The sequence below is a fragment of the Canis aureus genome, chromosome 9 (assembly GCF_053574225.1).
Source record: "Canis aureus isolate CA01 chromosome 9, VMU_Caureus_v.1.0, whole genome shotgun sequence".
Taxonomy (NCBI): Eukaryota; Metazoa; Chordata; class Mammalia; order Carnivora; family Canidae; genus Canis; species Canis aureus.
In genome coordinates, this window is record NC_135619.1 from 20,930,004 (window position 1) to 20,948,910 (window position 18,907).

At 36.9% G+C, this 18,907-nt stretch overlaps 1 long non-coding RNA gene across 3 annotated transcripts in view; it reads left to right on the forward strand.

The window, feature by feature from the left end:
- The window catches only part of LOC144320502 (uncharacterized), a 100,248-nt gene that overhangs the window by 31,172 nt on the left and 50,169 nt on the right, over positions 1-18,907 (forward strand). For 2 of the 3 annotated variants that reach the window (XR_013386119.1, XR_013386118.1), the window contains exon 2: positions 13,879-14,024. This is a non-coding gene — a long non-coding RNA (uncharacterized LOC144320502). Of the gene's footprint in view, positions 1-2,942; positions 3,143-13,878; positions 14,025-18,907 lie in introns of all 3 variants that reach the window. The other variant, XR_013386117.1, reaches the window with a different exon arrangement.

Sequence of the window (18,907 nt, forward strand, 5' to 3'; positions counted from 1 at the left end):
TAAGATGGAAGATGCATGTTTAACAAAGAAAGCCAGAGAAACAACATGAATGCTCCATAGAAGAGTCATGGGTTAGAAGCTAATGAGTCTCCTGGGTGGGTCTCTTCTGTGTAGGAATTAAGAAAATTTTCCTAAGGCAAGCGAGTTATGCTCATTATGCTTGAAAGCCTTGATACTCCAAGTATGGTCCCTGGACCAGCAGCACTGACATCACCTGGGAGCTTGTTAGAAATGACTTTGTTTATGGAAGAATGAAATAGGAATAGCAAATGAAGTTGAGAAGCTTCCTGGATGAAGTCTTGTGCATTATTGTGTAGGAGAGAGTTTGTGTCCTAATGGAAATATTTGTATGTCTAGGCAAGAGTGCAACGAGGGCCTCATGTACACTTAAGTTTTTTTTCTGATATATTTTCCTTTTGTTCTCTCCTTTTGATTATTTTATGTATAATATATGTATACTTGTTTAAGTGAAAGATACTAAGAGATACCAAAGGACCTAGCTATGAGTCCAGGTTTCCTCACTGCCATCTCTTTAATATTTACTATGCTCTTCCTTTATTCTTCAAAGTTTTGATATTCCAGGTAGTATTATAGAGCTTGTAGGACACATGGTACTTAAGAGATAGTTCAATCATAGCCATCACTGTCTTGAAACAATATCTTACTTTCTTTGTTACTCTTTGTCAAGACTCTGGGTATGAGCTTTTCTTGTAAAGATCCCTTAAATTCTTGTTTTAGGAGGCACTTGCTATCGCAGATGCAGTTGTGAGAAAATAAAACCTATAAGGTTTTCCTCTTGGAACCAAAAAGCTTTCTGCACAGTTCAGGTGGCTTTCATAGCCCTAAGCAGATGTCTGTCCAGATCCATTAAATCTTGGCACACACGCTCTTGGGAAAGGACTAAGACTATTTCACCAATGAGCAAGTGCTGAATGAAAGGACGTTTCCAGCTGTGTGTCTAGAAAGAATGTTTACTGAAGACAACTGAATGGTTTATTTTCCTAATTGTTCTTGAGGCTATAGCTTGCTGATGTATACTTCTGACACAGTAAATATACAAAGAAGGTATTTAAACTGATAAAACCTTTACTATTTATGAGGATACTATCCTCATTTTCATGTTCTCATGTATTTTACTGTTAAATTATTTGGAATGATTTATCAAGATTCGTTTTTTAAATTGCTTATTCTTGTCCTCTTTTTCCCAAATCATGTGGGGGAAATCTACTACTTTACTTGTGAGAAGCATGGTTGAGAAGGTTTCTCCTGTCTCTATCTGAAAAACAAAACAAAACAAAAGGAAACAGGTATAAAGTTGATGTTGACCTTAATTGAACCATGTCATACTCACTCTTCCAGTATCTGACTCCTACTTCTCCATCAGCTCCATCTCTCATCCCTTTCTTCTTCACGGCCATTCTCAGCCATATTGAACTGGATTTCTCTAACATGCCATCTTGTTTTAGGGCTCTTCCTCTCACCTCTTTTTCTTCATAAGATGCCAGTCTCCCTGTTGTCCACATTTTGAATGCCTTCTCATTTTCAAAGATGCAGCCCATTTTCTTACAGAATAGAGCCTTCCTAATATCTCCAAAGAAAACTGACTTTGATGTTTACCTGGTACCCAAAATTCCCATAAAACAATTTTTTTACATTTGTAATGAGTAATTGTGACAAAGAATGAAACAATGAAAGGCAAAGAACCAAGAAGTTTTTTTAACTCTTATTTTTTAAAAAGATGTTATTTATTTATTTATGAAAGACACACACACACACACACACACACAGGGGCAGAGACAGAGGCAGAGACAGAAATAGGCTGCATGCAGGGAGCCTGATGTGGGACTCGATCCCGGGACCATGGGATCATACCCTGAGCCAAAGGCAGATGCTTAACCACTGAGCAACCCAGACACCCCAGAGTTTTTTTTTTTTTTTTTAACTCTTAAACTAATGATGCAGGCCTGGAAAATCTCAGGCAAGAATAATTTTTTCTTTCGCTTATGTTTATGTGCTATTTGTGTATTGAAACTTCTGTGGTGCGGAGTCCATGACTTACCTATCTTTGTATATTCAGTGTACACTCCAGTGACCATTTTGATCATTGCTTGATGCTGTTTCTAGAGGTTAAATGATCAAATTATGATTTCATTGAAAAATTACTTCAATGGCTTGGGATATTCATCATGACCTTTGATCCCTAAAATACACTGCCTTTATTGCGTGTCTGAAAATATTTATTTTTATATAAAATTTCTTTATAAATTTTCTTCAAATGTCAGGACTAAAAGCGTAGGCACATTTGCTCCTGAATGTTTATCCTATTCTTCACTGATGGCCAATTTAGAATGTGTCTGTTCAGGCAAGAATAAACAGAGCAAATGATCTCTTTTTCCCATATGAGCTCTTGAATTTCACTTTTCCTTAGAATGAAAACGGCTTCTTGCCATTAGAGGATTTTTTATACTGTCATCTTAAGAATGGATTTTCTTTTATCTAACCAATAACCTTTGTTTTCACTTATGCAAAACTTTGAGATCAGCTTCCACAGATTCTGTTTTGTGGTGAGTGCTGTCAATAGAAGGATGTCATTTGTCACACCTTAGACTGAGGAGTACCTTTTCCTTCTTATAACAAATAGGAAAATTCAGCTGTCCTCTACCCAAATAAGACAAATATACTTGGGACACTTATTTTTTGCCTGTGATTTTCTGGTCTTGCATCACTCGTTTAAGAGCTAAGGAATCTTCTTAGTTCTTTCCTTCTTATTTATTTCATAATAATACTTTCACTACTTCATATCCATGTAAAGATTGTCTTATGGGCATTCTGTGAACTGAACAAAATTGTAAAGGTCTGTCTATAGTGTTATCTTCTTTCTGTGTGTTCTTTCCTCCTGACCTTGATCAAGCACTAAATATTCTTAAACTCTTACTACTCAGTTTTCTCCACAGCCTGCCTGCCTTCTTGGGCCAGCATTCCATAGACAAAGCCATTTTCCTCTCTTCTTCAACTAAAACGCTCACCAGTTGGCTGTCAAAAAGAACATCTATCTGATTAACTTCCTCCCTCCAGGGAGCTACTTGTCATTAATGGCTCAATATCTTAATCTTCTAGAGTGAAAATGAATATTGTAGAACAGGTAAGAACTTATGAAAAATTCATTAATCAAGCAAGTGAGTGTGATTGTGGTATTTCAGCAGTCCTGAGGTGGGGCCTGAGAAATTGCATATCCAGGAGGGATGCATACCCTGCTGCCTACCTCTCCCACTTGTAGGACTGCTACTAGTGGTGGTGGAAGCAACCTAAGGATTGCTAGGTCTAAATTTTGCATTTCTGTTCTCTCATGAAGGAATCTAAATGCTGTAATTTCATGGTAACTGCATTGTGCTTTGTATCATAGAAATTAAAGGTAAAACCATTTTATTTTATTATTTTTAAAAATATTACTAGTGGAACATAAAGAACAGTAGCAATATGACTATTAACCTGTCAATAACTCATGAATACCATTATTATACATTCTAAATTTCTGTGATATCTCTCATCAGATTATGTGTATTAAAAGATCTGTGACACAGATCATATATTCAAAGTAGTTTGCTTCAGATTCTCTGGAAGCAAATCACTAGAGTAGACAATGTGCTTTGTCATCAAAGCATTTCTTTCGTTACAGATGTGACTGACAAATATAGAAGAAAATAGATTTGAAGTGTAAAGGCAACTATAAAAACAGACAGCAGATGTCACTGTTGCTATTCCATTACCTTAACCTCATTTTTTGGGGGGGTTTGTTCATAGTTAATGACATTTTTCATTTTATTTGAGAGCTCTAATAGGTTAAACAAGTTCACATATGCTAAACTTCTGTTTTGAATTTTATATTTATTAAGGTTATGACTGTACATCTTGCATGTATAGCTTATAAAGAATATACTTAATTACATTTTATATGCCTAGGTTCATTAATTAAATATTATAAGTTGATAAAATAATAGCTTCTATAATAATCTCTGATTCAGGTTGAGGTATTATTCACCTTGAAGATAAATTTGTCTTGATTTTACTTCAAATGACCAATCATGTCATGTACTCAAGCAGAAATGCAGCAAGAAATAGTGATAGTACAATTAAAATCTCTGAAGATTTTTTTTACCCACAAAATCTAATATTGCTGTCTTCTGTTACTCAGAAAGCTGAATCTTTACCATTATATTCTTGAGCATTTTTTCTTGGTCTATGAAATAAAGAACTTGGATAAACTATTCCTAATGTGCTTTCCATTGATAAAATTCTATGATTTAATAGGAAGCACTGAAATAAGATACTCAGAGAATATTGCTTTTTATTTCTCTTATAAAAATCTTATCAGGAAGTAATTTTGGTAGCATTTATGGTTTGTATATATATTGCATGTTTTTTTTTTAAGATTTTATCTATTTATTTATGAGAGAGACAGAGAGAGCGAGGCAGAGGGAGAAGTAGGCTCCACGCAGGGAGCCCGACGTGGGACTCGATCCCAGGTCCTCAGGATCATGCCCTGGGCCGAAGGCGGTGCTAAACCGTTGAGCCCCCCGGGCTGCCCCTATGTTGCATGTTTTTATAAAAATGCATCATATTTTATTTTCTAGAACTAAAATGAAAGTATATATTGAACATGTTTTGGGAAATTAAGATTTTTATAATCCCAGAACAGTAATGAAAATGTAATTCACATATAGAATCTGTGATAACTGATTAACAATTCAAGGAATTTAATGACAATCTAAAAATTTGAGGATAAGCCTGTGAACATGTATATGATTAGATAAGAGCTGTTAGAATAAATGAAAAAGGACAATTTATATTTTGGAATTTATCTTGTTTATTTATTGAAAATATGATTAATGATAGTGGTGACGTAAAGCCTTGAAAGGAAGGAGATGTGCCCTTGGGACACTGTTCTTTGTTCTAATGTGTCAGCACTTCAAACTGGTACAATAGTCAAATTAATCATAAGGCATATATTCAGAATATTTTTTAAGATTGCATTTATTTATTAGAGACAGTGAGCACAAGCAGAGGAGGGGCAGGGGCAGAGGCAGAGGAAGAGGCAGATTCCCTGCCAAGCAGGGAGCCTCAATGGGGTTTGATTCTAGGACCCTGAGATCAAGACCTGAGTAGAAGGCAGGCAGATGCTTAACCGACTGAGCCACCAGGCGCCGCTATTCAGAATTTATGGAATAAATTTCATCATGGATGAATTGGAATATGGTTTTTGGTGCCTGTTTCATGTATTATTTAACTCAGCAAGTGTCCTGAAGAACTATTTAGAGATAGGGCACTTTATTCACGGGTAGGAACTCAGGTATTTAGGGATGCATTATTTCTGTGGCCTGTCCCAGGATAGTATGTTTTGAATACATTGCACCTTTAGTATCAACTTTGGTTTGAAATTTGGACTTGCCACTTTTAATCTGTGTTACCTTGGTCCAGAAATTAGCCTCTCATAAATACATTTTCTTTATAAAGAGAGAATAATGCTACTTACATTTCTTAGGGTTGTTGTGAAGATTAGAGTTGATGCATTTGAAGTAGTCAACACCAATATAATGTGTGTAAGGTGTACATAAATTATTTATATATATATATATATATATATATATATATATATATTTCACCAAAATCACTAATAGCCAAATGTTTCTCAATAGCCTGTTGAGTACAGGCTTTGAATTGCTTTTGGAAACATAAAAGAGTAGGATTTGTAGTATCTACACTTAGAAATAATACTGAAGTATTGTATTTACCGATTGGCACAGTAATACTTTACCTGACATTTTTAACAGTTGTTTTAAAATTTGTATTAAATTTGAATTTCAAAGCCTTATTCTTTACCTTTGTCTTTGTGTGTCTTTCTCTTTCCTCCTCTTTCCTCCCCTTCCCTCCCCCTCCTCTTCTCTTCTTCTTTCCAAAGCCTTATCAACTCTCCCTTAGTGGTAACTCCCTGACTGTCCCTACTCCTTTACCAACAGGCTAGTGGAGTTGAATTACCAGTTTTCTGCTACACTCACTTTTCATCTTTAGAACTAGACATTCAAACGATGGAGAATATGATGGGATTTCAGAGTTAACCTGGTTGGGGTGTGAAGTAAGTGGATTATGGAGGTTCCTCTCGTGAAAACCATGGTAGAACGTGAACTTTACACTTGGTACCTCTTGGCATGACATCTTTACAGTTTTTATTTGTATAAAAAGGTATATTTATGACATGGAAATCAATAGTCTTAAGTTGAGAATATGACTCTCAACTATCAGACTTTACAGTCAGAGTAGGTAGGTTCCTTATCAGTCCTGTGACATCCCACTTTCTTTGTTCTCTGGGCCCCAATACTTCATAGAATTACATATGATTTATTTTTGTTACTTTCTCTGCCTCCTAACTGCTTCACTATTTTAGCTAAAATACTCTCTGCTAAACTCTTAGATAGAATTCAGAAATGAAATGAGCATGTATTCAGCTATGTGTACTTTGTTATCTATAATACATTTTTACTAGTACAAATAGCTTCCTGAACAATAATCCATGCTCTTAATATTTTTGTAGCAGTCTTAAATTGGAGGTGAAGTCATTATCAAGTAATGTGTGTTTGTGAGATAGAGGCAGCTGACATATGCAACTATTTCTCCAAATCACTCCCTACCACAACATTCATGTTTCCAACACATTTTCTGAGCATTTACAATGTGCTAAACACTGATTTAAGTGATTTATATATAATAATGTATATGTTTTATGACAATCTAGGTGTATGCTATTATTCTTATTTGGGGGAATGAGAAAACTAAGGCACAGAGAGTCCTCTAGCTCGTTCCATCTGTTGTTGTCCCAGGTCTCACAGCTAGGAAGTTGTAGAGTTGGGGTGCCCACCTCCCCATCTTCTGGGTTCAGAGTCCACACTCTTGGCACTTACACTGCCAATCTTCTAGATAGGTTTGGCTTTGTTATTTAAAATTGCTAGAAGAAAGTAGGATGGAAAAGATGACTTCCATGGGAGGCTTTCAGAGCCAGAGATTTTTTGCCCAGGGCATAGTTGTGAGTGGGGCTTGTAGATCAGCAAGCACCTTTGACCAGCTTGTAATGAAGATGTAATAACCCCAGTACAATTCTATATTTTGGATTAATGCTTTTCTTGTAATCTAACTTCAAGTTGGAAGATGAATTGACACTGGCAAGGATTATAAGTTCTACATTTGAAGTCTAGGAAACTAGAAGTCAGACCTAGAATTCTCTCCGTGGTTTAAGTTTCTTACTTAATTCAATGTATCATGTAATAAGCACTGAGTATAATCTGCACTATAATCTGCCTTTTACTAAAGTCCTCAAGCAATGGCTCTCTCCTGTTTTGCTGCAAAACTTTGGAGTGATGCTGATCATCTCATTGAGTATTGTGAAATTATAAGATTAAAACATTCCTACTATGAAAGTGTTTTAAAGATGGTGTGTGGGGATCCCTGGGTGGCTCAGCAGTTTAGTGCCTGCCTTTGGCCCAGGCAAGATCCTGGAGTCCTGGGACTGAGTCCCACATCAGGCTCCAGGCATGTAGCCTGTTTCTCCCTCCTCCTGTGTCTCTGCCTCTCTCTCTCTCTCTATGTCTATCATAAGTAAATAAATAAATCTTAAAAAAAAGATGGTGTGCAAGTCTCATCTAAAAGTATGTAGATTCTCTTAGAGACTAGAAATATTTTTAAATTATTTAAAATCATATTATGTTTGAACCATATGACCATTTGGAATACATTGATTTATCAAACAACTTGTTTTGGTACAGTGGTGACTACAAGTACATTGTTATCTTTGGAAGAAAAATGATTTCTATACATCATGAGTTAGGTCAGTTAGTCATAATATATTTACTACATGTCTGATGCTGTTTCCTTTGATTTGGCTTCTCTCTTGTACATTTGAAGCTTATTTAGGAATTGTCAGAACAAGCTATCTCTTGAGTCTGAATTGTTAGCCTCGAGGGCAGGGACCACATTGTTGTATTATGTTTGGAACAGGGCATAGAAGTGCGCTGCCTAGATAATAAAAGATGGTGATGAGCTCAAGTGGGTGACCTGGCTCATTTGTCTGGACAACATGGGCAGAGAGCACATGCTTTTTTTTCTCAGGGGTTTTTCCTTGATGACCTCTCTGAAGCTACTCTTCATCTCGATATACAGTCTTATTTTATTTTACTTTAAGAAGAAAATCTGTAACATAACTTGTCTACTTCTGTTTTACAAACATTCAGTTTTAAAACAACTTAAAATCATACCTGATCGTATTTGTTTTTTTATACTTAATACTTAGCAGAGTCCTGGGATATATAGGAGTTTGATAAATGAGTGTTGAATCAAATTGAGTTGGTACTTTGATGGTGGGTAATCAGGCAGTTGAGAGCAAATTAAGATATAGAATCCAGGTTTCCTTGTTTTTTTTTTTTTTTTTTTTTCCTCCGCTGGAGGAACAGTGGATTTCAAATGACTCTTTGATGCTCACTCAGAATCCAGCCTGGGTTAGGTTTGCTGTAGACCTTAAGGCCAGGATATTGATAAAAGCAACAGACTTGAAAAGGTAGTTATATTTGTAATTGAGTTTGATATCAACTTGGGTTTATAAGGTTAGCAGTTTAGGGAATGCCTGGTTCTCCTCCACTTGGAAAAGTTTGTATCAGTAAAGGGGTCCAGAGGAGCTGGGAAGCTGGGAGCAGGAAGGCTTATACTTCTTATTAAAAATGGACTTTCGTGGGGCACCTGAGTGACTCAGTGGTTGAGTGTCTGTCTGTCTCAGGTCGTGATCCCGGGATCCTGTGATCAAGTCTCACATCGGGCTCCCCACAGGGAGCCTGCTTCTCCCTCTGCCCATGTCTCTGCCTCTCTGTGTCTCTCATGAATAAATAAATAAAATCTTTAAAAAATAAAAATGGACTTTTGAAATGATGGCATGCTAAAGCCTTATAAAACAACTATCTTGGTGCTTTTACCAGTAAAAGCTTAAGCCTGTCTTGCTCAATGCCAATATAACAGGATAAGAAACTATGTTCTGACAGTAAAACATCCATTTGAGAAAGATGGTAAATTTATTGGGAACATTTCAGGGTTGAAGCATATTTGTAACTGTGAGATATGGCCTCAATTATTAATCATCATGAGAAACTGAATAGAACTGACTCTGATATGCTAGATTAATGGCACTTGATTTTACTACCCCAAGTTGAAATCATCATCTACAAAAAGAGATTTGCAGTCTTTTCAGTAATTCAACCCTTGCTATACTATAGCCTCAGAACTCTGGCTTTAATTACTGCTGATTTCATTTTACCTTCTCCTAGCGATGTCATTTTGAACAGTGGGGAGAGGATGTAGAACATTTCAAATTTGATTCTTTGCACTAGTCAACCCAGACCTGTGAGGTTAAGAAGGTCATGAGCTCTTTTTAGACCTGTAGGAATGGAGGAGGGAAGATGTCATTTTTTGAGCACTTACTCTGTTTTAGGAATGTTAGCTAAATGTAGGTATTATTCCCATTTTACAGATGAGAAATATGAGACCTAAAGCAGTTAAATATTTTGCCAACAGCTGCCCCACATATAAGATCCAAACCATAGGATACAAACCATACTGAATGACTTCTAACTCCATATGCTTCTGACTCTGCTGTAGAAATTCCTCCCTTAGTTGTGCGTGTAGTTAAATCTCCACAGCAGTTTTTTCCTCATATGGCACTTATACCAGTGTTATAGTTATGTAAAATTTTGTGTTATTTCATTAGTCTGTTATTATTAATGAATAGGGTTGTATCTTTGTATTTTCAAAGCTACTGGCATAATGCCTCTTGCACATAGTAGATGTTTTATGAATTTTTATTGAATAAAATTGCTTAATAGTCTGACATTGTTTCCTACTTGATGTAGATCTAGTGTTGAAAACAGTTCTTTCCCCCAAAAGTGCTAGTGGTTGGTAATTAAAAGGTGAAATCTCATTTGCAATGTTGTAATTTACCTTCTATCAACACTTTTTTTTTTAAAACAGAAAGCAGCATATAGATAGTGATTTCTTCTTCTTAAAGGTCAGAAAAAGTATTTATAGGGGATACAAATAAATAAACTGAAGTCCCTACCCTTCATAGTCAAATGACAGTGATGGGAGACATTCATGATATTTATAATAAAGGACAGAATGTTCTAGTGCCTTAAGAAAATATTCAAATAGAGTTGTAAAAGTTTAGAGGAGAGGAGATTTTTTAAAATTTCAGTATAGTTAACATACAGTGTTATATTAGTTTCAGGCGTATAATGTAGTGATTCAACAGTTCACTCATATGTGGAATATAAGAAATAGTGCAAGGGACCATAAAGGAAGGAGGGGAAACTGAATGGGAAAAAATCAGAAGGGGAGACAAACCACGAGGACTCCTAACTCTGGGAAGCAAACGGAGGATTGCTGGAGGGGAGGCAGGTGGGGGGATGGGGTAACTGGATGAAGAGCATTAAGGAGGGAACGTGATATGATGAGCACTGGATGTTATATGCAACTAATAAATTAATAAAAACTTACATCTGAAACTAATGATGTACTATATGCTGGCAAATTGAATTCAAATAAAAATTAAAACCCTAGAAAACACTTAAAAAACCCCCAAAACACTAGGTGTTACACTATATGTTGGCAAATCGAACTCCAATAAAAAAAATACAAAAAAATAAAAATAAAAATAAAAATAAAAGACCAAAAAAAAAACCCCAAACAAAAACAATTCTATACATTACTTAGTGCTCATTATGATATGTGTACTCTTAATCCCCTTCACTTTTTTCACCCATCCCCACCTTCCCTCTACTTTCTATAATTAAGTCTTTTTCAGTTTGTCTCTTTTTTCCTTTGTTCATTTGTTTTGTTTCTTATATTCCACATATGAGTGAAATCATATGGTATTTGTCTTTCTGTAACTCACTTATTTCACTTAGCATTAGACCCTTCTAGGTCCATCCATAGTGTTGCAAATAGCAAGATTTCATTCTTGCCAATCTTATTTTTTTAAAGATTTTATTTATTTATTCATGAGAGACACACAGAGAGAGGCAGAGAGATAGGCAGAGGGAGAAGCAGGTTTTCTTCAGGGAGTGTGATGCGGGACTCGATCCCAGGACCCTGAAACCATGACCTGAGTCAAAGGCAGATGCTCAACCACTGAGTCCCAAGATTTCATTCTTTTATATGGTTGAATAATATGCCATTGTGTGTGTGCATGCATGCGTGTGTGTGTGTGTGTGTGTGTGTGTATACCACATCTTCTTTATCCATTCATCTATTAGTGGACACTTGGGCTACTTCCATAATTTGTCTATTGTAAATAATGCTGCAATAAACAGCGGTGCATGTATCTTTTCGAATTAGTGCTTTTGTTTTCTTTGGGATGATACCCAACAGTGGAATTACTGGATCATATGGTAATTCTATTGTTAATATTACTGTTTTCCACAGTAGTAACACCAGTTTGCATTCCATCCAACAGTGCACAAGGGTTCCTTTTGGTTGCTTCTAGTGTTTTTGATTTTAGCCATTCTGACAGGTGTGAGGTGATATCTCATTGTAGTTTAGATTTGCATTGTCCTGATTATTAGTGATGTTGAGCATCTTTTCACGTGTCTGTTGACCATCTGTAAAGGAGAGATGATTTTTAATTTACGAGGATCAGGGAACCATTTATGAAAGATGGGACGTTTGACGTGGAACTTAGAAAGATGAGTACATTCTGACACAGATTTCAGAGGAAGGGACTCCAGGAAAAGGAAACAACTTGAGAATAGTCATGGAGGCATAAATGTCAAATGAACAATAATAATTTTAATCTTACTGGAGTGTAAGGCATGTTAAACATGATAAAAATGTGAGACAGGAAAGGGGAGAGGGCTTAGAGAGCTTTCTTTAAGGTGCTATTTAAGTTCCTTTTTAATAATTTCAGGTCCTGTAATACTTGAATGCCATGACAAGGCACTTGGGTTTTACAAAGTAAGCAGTTGTGAGTCTCAAAAATTTTTTGAATTGTGACATTTTATCTTTTTTTGATATTCTTACAGTTGTCATGGAGTAACACATTTAGAACTGCACTTTGTAAGCACAGGTTTGAGAAGAGTGTTTTGGCAATGTGTAACTTCGAATGAAGTGGAAAAGGACAAAAGGTTAGAAGTTAGGAGACTATTGCAGTAGTGTAGATTAGAAAGTGGCATAGATTATACTATTAGACAATAGTACAGATGAGAAAACATTGTATAGATTAGAAACAGGCTTGAACTCTGATGACATCAATAGAAACAAAGAATGTGACAAATTTAAGATGAATTTTAGAATTATATTTGATAGTACTGGGTATTTGGTTGAATATATATATATATTCACATATATTCACATATATATATATATACACACACACACAAAACCATATATATGTATATATACTAGTAGTGTTGCAAAGGGAGAGTTTAAAGATAATTTTGGTATTTGGAGGCTGGAGTATTGTAAAAAGGTTAAGAACATAATAGAAGCAGAGGAATCAGTTGGTGAAATCTATTTAAGGAAGAGGAGAAAGATAAGTGCCTTTCTGGTTGTGTTGAGTTACTGGCAAGGAATTCAGGGCAATCTATTCGGTTAGAAAATGGGAATGAAATGAAAAGGCTGATATTATCTATATATGCAAAGCTTTGGCAAGGAAGTTTTAGGACAAACTACAAAAGGGGACATTGTTTAATTTTCAATATCTATTAATCATAGATCCTTAATGACTCTATAATTAACAGAACTACTCTAATAATAAACAGACATGCAGACACAAAAATGTATATACTCATACAAATATTCCTGCAAAGATAATTGACAATACTTACCACAATAAATTTAGAATATCCATCTGTAGTGTTAGTAAATAATGAGACAGATTTAACTTTAGAATTAATTTGGATAAAATGACCCCATGAATTTCCCTTACAGTGCTTCTTTTATTTGAATTCCAGAACCCCTCCTTAGGCCCTTTTGGTTGCTTATTTTCTTATTGTTAATAATCTCTTATAAGGTAATGTGGCTAGAACAGGATTTGTGCTATCTTGGGACCATTTTTATCAAGTGCTTGAAGGGTGCTGGAGGCTATTTTTATCAGATGGTGCTAGACTGATTTTCTAGAGGTTAGGTTTCATTTTATTAGTTGATGTCTAGCAGCACCAAAATTTGCTTAAGTTAGGTGGGGCACAGTTAGGCCACTAACTATCCAGCTATATTTGTCTTCCATTAATCAGTGGAAACTATCCAGTTTCTAAAATAGGTTTTCAAACTTACCTAGGCTCCCTTCTCCCCTCTTTCTCTTTCTTTTTGAAAATATGTTTATTGAATGCCTGTTCCATCCCAGACGTTATGTTGAATGCTAGGAACAGATCGATGAATAAGTTCTGGTTTTTAGGAACTTCATAGTCTAGTACATTGGAACCATAAATGCTCGGATAGAGTACACAAAAGGGAACTAAATCTGACCTGGAAATGGAGGGATAAATGAGAAATGATTTCCTGAAAATGGTGATATTTGAGCAGTGTTTTGAAGATGAGTTGGAAGTAGCTATAAAAAAAGAGTGTTGTGGGATGAGAGAGTCCATTCTTGGTAGAGATTTAAAGACACTTACGAATAGTCTGTAGACCTGAAAAGACGATCCTATTTGGGGCATTCTAGGAGATGGAGTGAAAAAAGTGGGCAGGAGTAAGTAATTATGAGTCTTGGGTTCAAAGGACTTTCAACCACTTTCTGAAAGCTAGAGGGAACCATTTTAGGATTTTATGCAAGGAATTAACTTGATAAAATTTGTATTTTAGAAAGATTATTTTGGCACAAGAATGGAAAATGGATTTGAAGAAGGTAAGATTGGAGGCAAGGCAGTCTATGAGAAGCTACTGCTGAAATCTCGGAAAGAAGATGAAAGTGAGGCAGACCATATGGGACTTGGACCTTGATTGACAAAGTAAGTGACAGAAAAGAACAAATGCTCATGCTTGGCTTGGATATTTGAGTCCTTAATGTGACCATTCAGTGAGGATACAGAAGTGAGATCTGATTTTGGGAAATAGATATTTCACATTTTGGCATGTGGAAGTTGAGATTCTCATTGGTTATCCAAGAAGAAATGTCTATTAGGCAACTCATTTCAATGTTTTGAGCAAGACATATAGACCAGAATTATTCTGTAAAGCTGATGTCATAGGCATAGGTGCCAGATCCCAAGGGTCATGGGGTGAGGACTGAGTTTGGAGCTCTTGGGGAGACATTTAATTGATAATCAGAGGAACACATGGGGGAGAAAAATAAGCAGGAGAAGTAGGAGTAGAAAAAAAAAACAGAGAGGAGCAATGGTATAATGGAAATAGAGAAGGAGGAAATGTCATTTGTGTCAGCCTGCAAACAGGCATATTAAGAAAACTTTTTATTATATTTTATATTATAAAGATATAATCAGTGACCTTTGAAGTGAGAAGTTTCACTAAAGCAGTATGGGCAGGGCTGAGTTTGGAACAGATTACAAAGGGGAACCCCAGTTACAAGGGGAACAGCTGAGTTAGAAATGAAAAATGAAATAGTGGGATGAGAACACATCAAAAGTCCTGGTAGCAAAACCAGGTTGGAGGCCAAAATGAGCAGTAATTGATCCTAGACAGGAGCAAGGAAAGAACAAAGCTCATATAGATTCTGTTAGAATATGATATAGTTTTAGCTGGCATGGCTGTAGTTAGGGTACCTTAGTGGCATTATGCAACCTCTGATACCACATTTCTGAGACAAGTTTTCTCCTGACCAACCATTTCACATCCAGAGGGTAAATCCGAAGTCCTGACCAGTTACATGCAGCTACTCCTCTAGCATTAAATAGCTTAGAACTGTTCCAACACAATGAGGCAAACTGTCTGTGGAAAGAGGAGTCTTTTATCATATACTACATAGGCCCAGAAATCAATAAATGCTTGACAGTCTGGAAAGAATCCTTTTGATGATGGATCCCATGCCACTGGAACTACTTAAATGCCTCAGCAATGTTTGTCTTTTGTCAAAGAGAAATGTGGGTATAAACAGGATGTACCAAGAAGGCTTGAAGCTCTTACTTTGTTTTCAGGGTAGGCATTCCGTGGATATCATGTACCACATTTTAAGGGATAAATATCCAGCTATATTGGTGAGATAGCTAAGAATGGTATTCTTAGAAATTCTAATTTGTTGAGGGAAGGACAGGAGACAGAGCTGCTGTGCGTGGATGTCCAGCTTGGCCGGCTGTCCTATGATCAAGTAGCTCTGGAGCAAAGGCAAGCAGGCTGATTCCATTCCTGGTTCACAGTTGAGTCTGCTTCCCACCTACTTACTCCCTATAGTCATCCATTTTCTCTGGTTATTGATCTTAAGCTTTGCTCTGAATCATCTGCCACCAGACTTACTGTGTTTATCCGTGAATTACTAGTAGCTGACTCTGACTCACCTTCTTGGATCATATCATGTCTTATAAAGTATACTCACTTGGGCAGAAATGAACCTTATTAAAACAGACTTGAGTAAAGGTTTTCATTCACCCTCATCACCAGAATGTTGATTGTAAGGATCTTACCAATCCAGTGGTCTATCTATAACAATATGATGAGATTTTTAGTTCAAAACTTTAATAAGCAACAAAAGAATTTGTTGACAATGCCTAATTCCCCAATCTGGAAGGATAACTATTTCAGTTCATGCAGTTTAATACCACAAAATAGAAAGTGGAACAATGGCATTTGATAGAAGTGCTCAGTTTTTTTGTGAAAACCCTTTGCCAAAGAAATAGTTTTTGTTTGAGTCTGACTACAAATTTATTTTCTTTTTTCTTGTTTTTTAGTGAGGGATGGGGGAAATGGGGCAGAGGGAGAAGGAGAGAGAGTATCTTATGCAGGCTCCACTTGGGGCTCGATCTCACAACCCTGAGCTCATGACCTGAACTGAAATCAGTTGCTTAACTGAGCCACCCAGGTACCCCTAAAATTTTCTTAATTGGCCAAATTTAGCTGATCCTCTTCTGATCTTCCTCTGTGTATTACACACTAATTTGCCACTATCTTCTGCTGGAGGATATAACTTTTTTTGCAGAGATATTTTTTAGAATGAATTTTTTTCCCATTGAAACTGTGAAAAATGTTTAATTCATTTTGTCTTGCAAAATGTTGATACCTGCTTTCTTCTTACTTCTGAAGTGGCTGGTTGTTGCCTTGATTCTGCTTCTGCATTATTACATTCATCTTTATCCTTGTGGTCCTTGCTCACTTTTCCCATGCAGCACTCTCTGTCCTGATCTGCATTTTCCTCACTGTAGTGATGCTTAGTAGCTAAGACCTGGGAATGAGGCAGGCTGGACTTTAATTTGAGTACTGTTACTTGCTGTATGGTCTTGGACAAACGGTTGGACATTTATATTTCTTATCTCTGAAATGGAGCCATAATGCTACTACCTACCTCATAAGTTGTTGTGATGATGAAATGAGATGATACACAGAGTGCTTAGCACAGCACTATCACATAGGAAGGGTTTCATCATTACTAGTGTTTATTGGTTGAGTTCTAAACTGAATATATATTTACTCTCCACTATTTTTTAAGTTTGTTTATTTATTTATGTAATCACTATATCCAACATGGAGCTTGAACTCATGAGCCCGAAAGTAAGAGTCTCATGCTCTTCTGACTGAGTCAACGAGGTGCCCTTACTCCCCACTATTAAATAGAAACAAAATTCATGACACTTTCTGTATTATACCATTAAACCTCTCACTTTCTAGCAGTAGCATCTCTTCAATTATTCATGTTCAATATGTGGGCCAGCTATTCCTTCTTTTATAGTGGATCCTACATTTTTCCTGCTTTTCAGTCTCCAGTAAGACACAGTTTCATATCTTTGACCCTTCCTTCCTTTCCTGTTTTTTTCTTTCTTTTTTTTCTGTCTTTATTTCTAATCCTGTGCATTAGTTTTCTATTCTGAATAATAAATTACACAGACTTTGCTTAATATGATACACATTTATTATCTCATAACTTCAATGGGTCAGGAGTTTGGGATGGCTTAGTAGTTTGGGTCTCTGTCCATGGTCTCACAGGCTATAATTAAGGTCTTGGTTGGGCTGTATTCTCTTTTTTTATTTTTTATTTTTTTATATTTATTTTTTGGGCTGCATTCTCATCTGGAGATTCAAGTAGGAAAGAATTTACTTCTGTACTCGTTCAAGTTGAAGTATTCATTCCCTTGAGGATCTATTACTGAAGACCCAGGCTTCTTACTGGCTGTTGTCTGCTGGCCTCCCATAGTTCCTTGACACATGGCTTCCTCAGCATGGCTGCTTGCTTTACTAGACAGCAAAGAGAATCTCTCACTTCAGTCTGCTAAGGTGTAGTATTTTGTGATGTAATGTAAAATGGAAGTTACATCCCATCACTTTTGCTGTGTTCTATTTGTTAGAAGCAAGTCACAGGTCTCTTTTGCACTGAAGAAGAGGGGATTCCACAAAGGTGTGAACATTAGACAGTAGACAGTCTTTGGAGGGAGTGTTTTAAAGAAAAGATTCATGGCAGCTATGAATCTTTAGTTTCATACTGCTCTCAGTTTTTAAGGGAAAAAAACACTTTACTGATATTATAAAAATCTAATAGAAACAGAAGAAAAGGGATATCTGTGTATAAATGAAGGCAATTGTAAGCAATTAAGGAGAATAAGACAGTTACATCAAATTGGGTACCTACAACATCCAGCCTCATTAGCTGGGGAAGTCTTGTGCAGACAGCTAGGCTGGAGTCCCAAATAAGAGGCCTGGACAGAGCATCATCACCTCAGGTAAGATTTCCAACTGACCATGCCCATAAGGGCTATATTTATAGGTCAGATGATGGGGTCTGAAGTTAAATATTTGTTTACCTATGTATAGTTTGGAGTGAACTGCATTTCTATGTTATCATGTCTTTACATCTTCAAGGACCCTGGGCTATACATGTGCTTGCTTCCCTTCTCAGTTTCCATTCTAGGGGGCCGGCCCAGCCTAGAGCCAGAGGGGATGCAAAGCAAAATTTATAGCTTTTAGCATCCAGACCAGAAGGGCCAATTCTGACCTGGAGGCCAGCCAGTGTCAACCAACCAGGTTCCCAAGGTCACTCATGCAGCACAAGTTTCATAAACAACATTCTTTAGCCTGCCTGTGTATGTGCAGGTTGGGGTTGTCAGTTATGCAGGACAAATCACAGAAACCGGAAACCTTCTTCCATACAGTATGGGGGGTGATCACCATAGGGCCTGTGTGCCATGCCCAAATGCTTGACAAATTGTAAGGTCAAGGGGATACTGAACTCTTCCATAACCTTAATCTTGTTAATTCTATGAGCAAGATATCAAAATATTGTACTAAAAGAGAATTTGAGGTGGTAGTAGAATTGGAGGACCCTGAGCTCACCCTGTTGCATGTTTACAAGCAAGAAGCATGAGCGAAAGCTGGGTCACTGCCTTTAAAGAGACAACAGCCTGTGCAGAGAGGCAACATAAAATGGCAGCATCTAGGGCAAACAGGAGACAGATTTGTTCATACTGATTTTGGAACTTGTTCTTTGAAAATGAGGGATCTGGCAGGTGCCATTTTCTTCTTCTACTACCAGCATAAATGCAGAGCCACCTGTGGGAGGTGGAGCCACACAGACATTCATAGCCTAGGTGCAGGGTGGGGGCAAATTTTGTTAAAACTGCTTGCGTCTTGCCCAGCTACTAGGTGCACAACTGCTGCCATCATGCCCACTGCACCATGCCCAGCCACCACACTGCACTCAGCCATTTGCCCCCAGACACTGTTGAGTCACATGGCT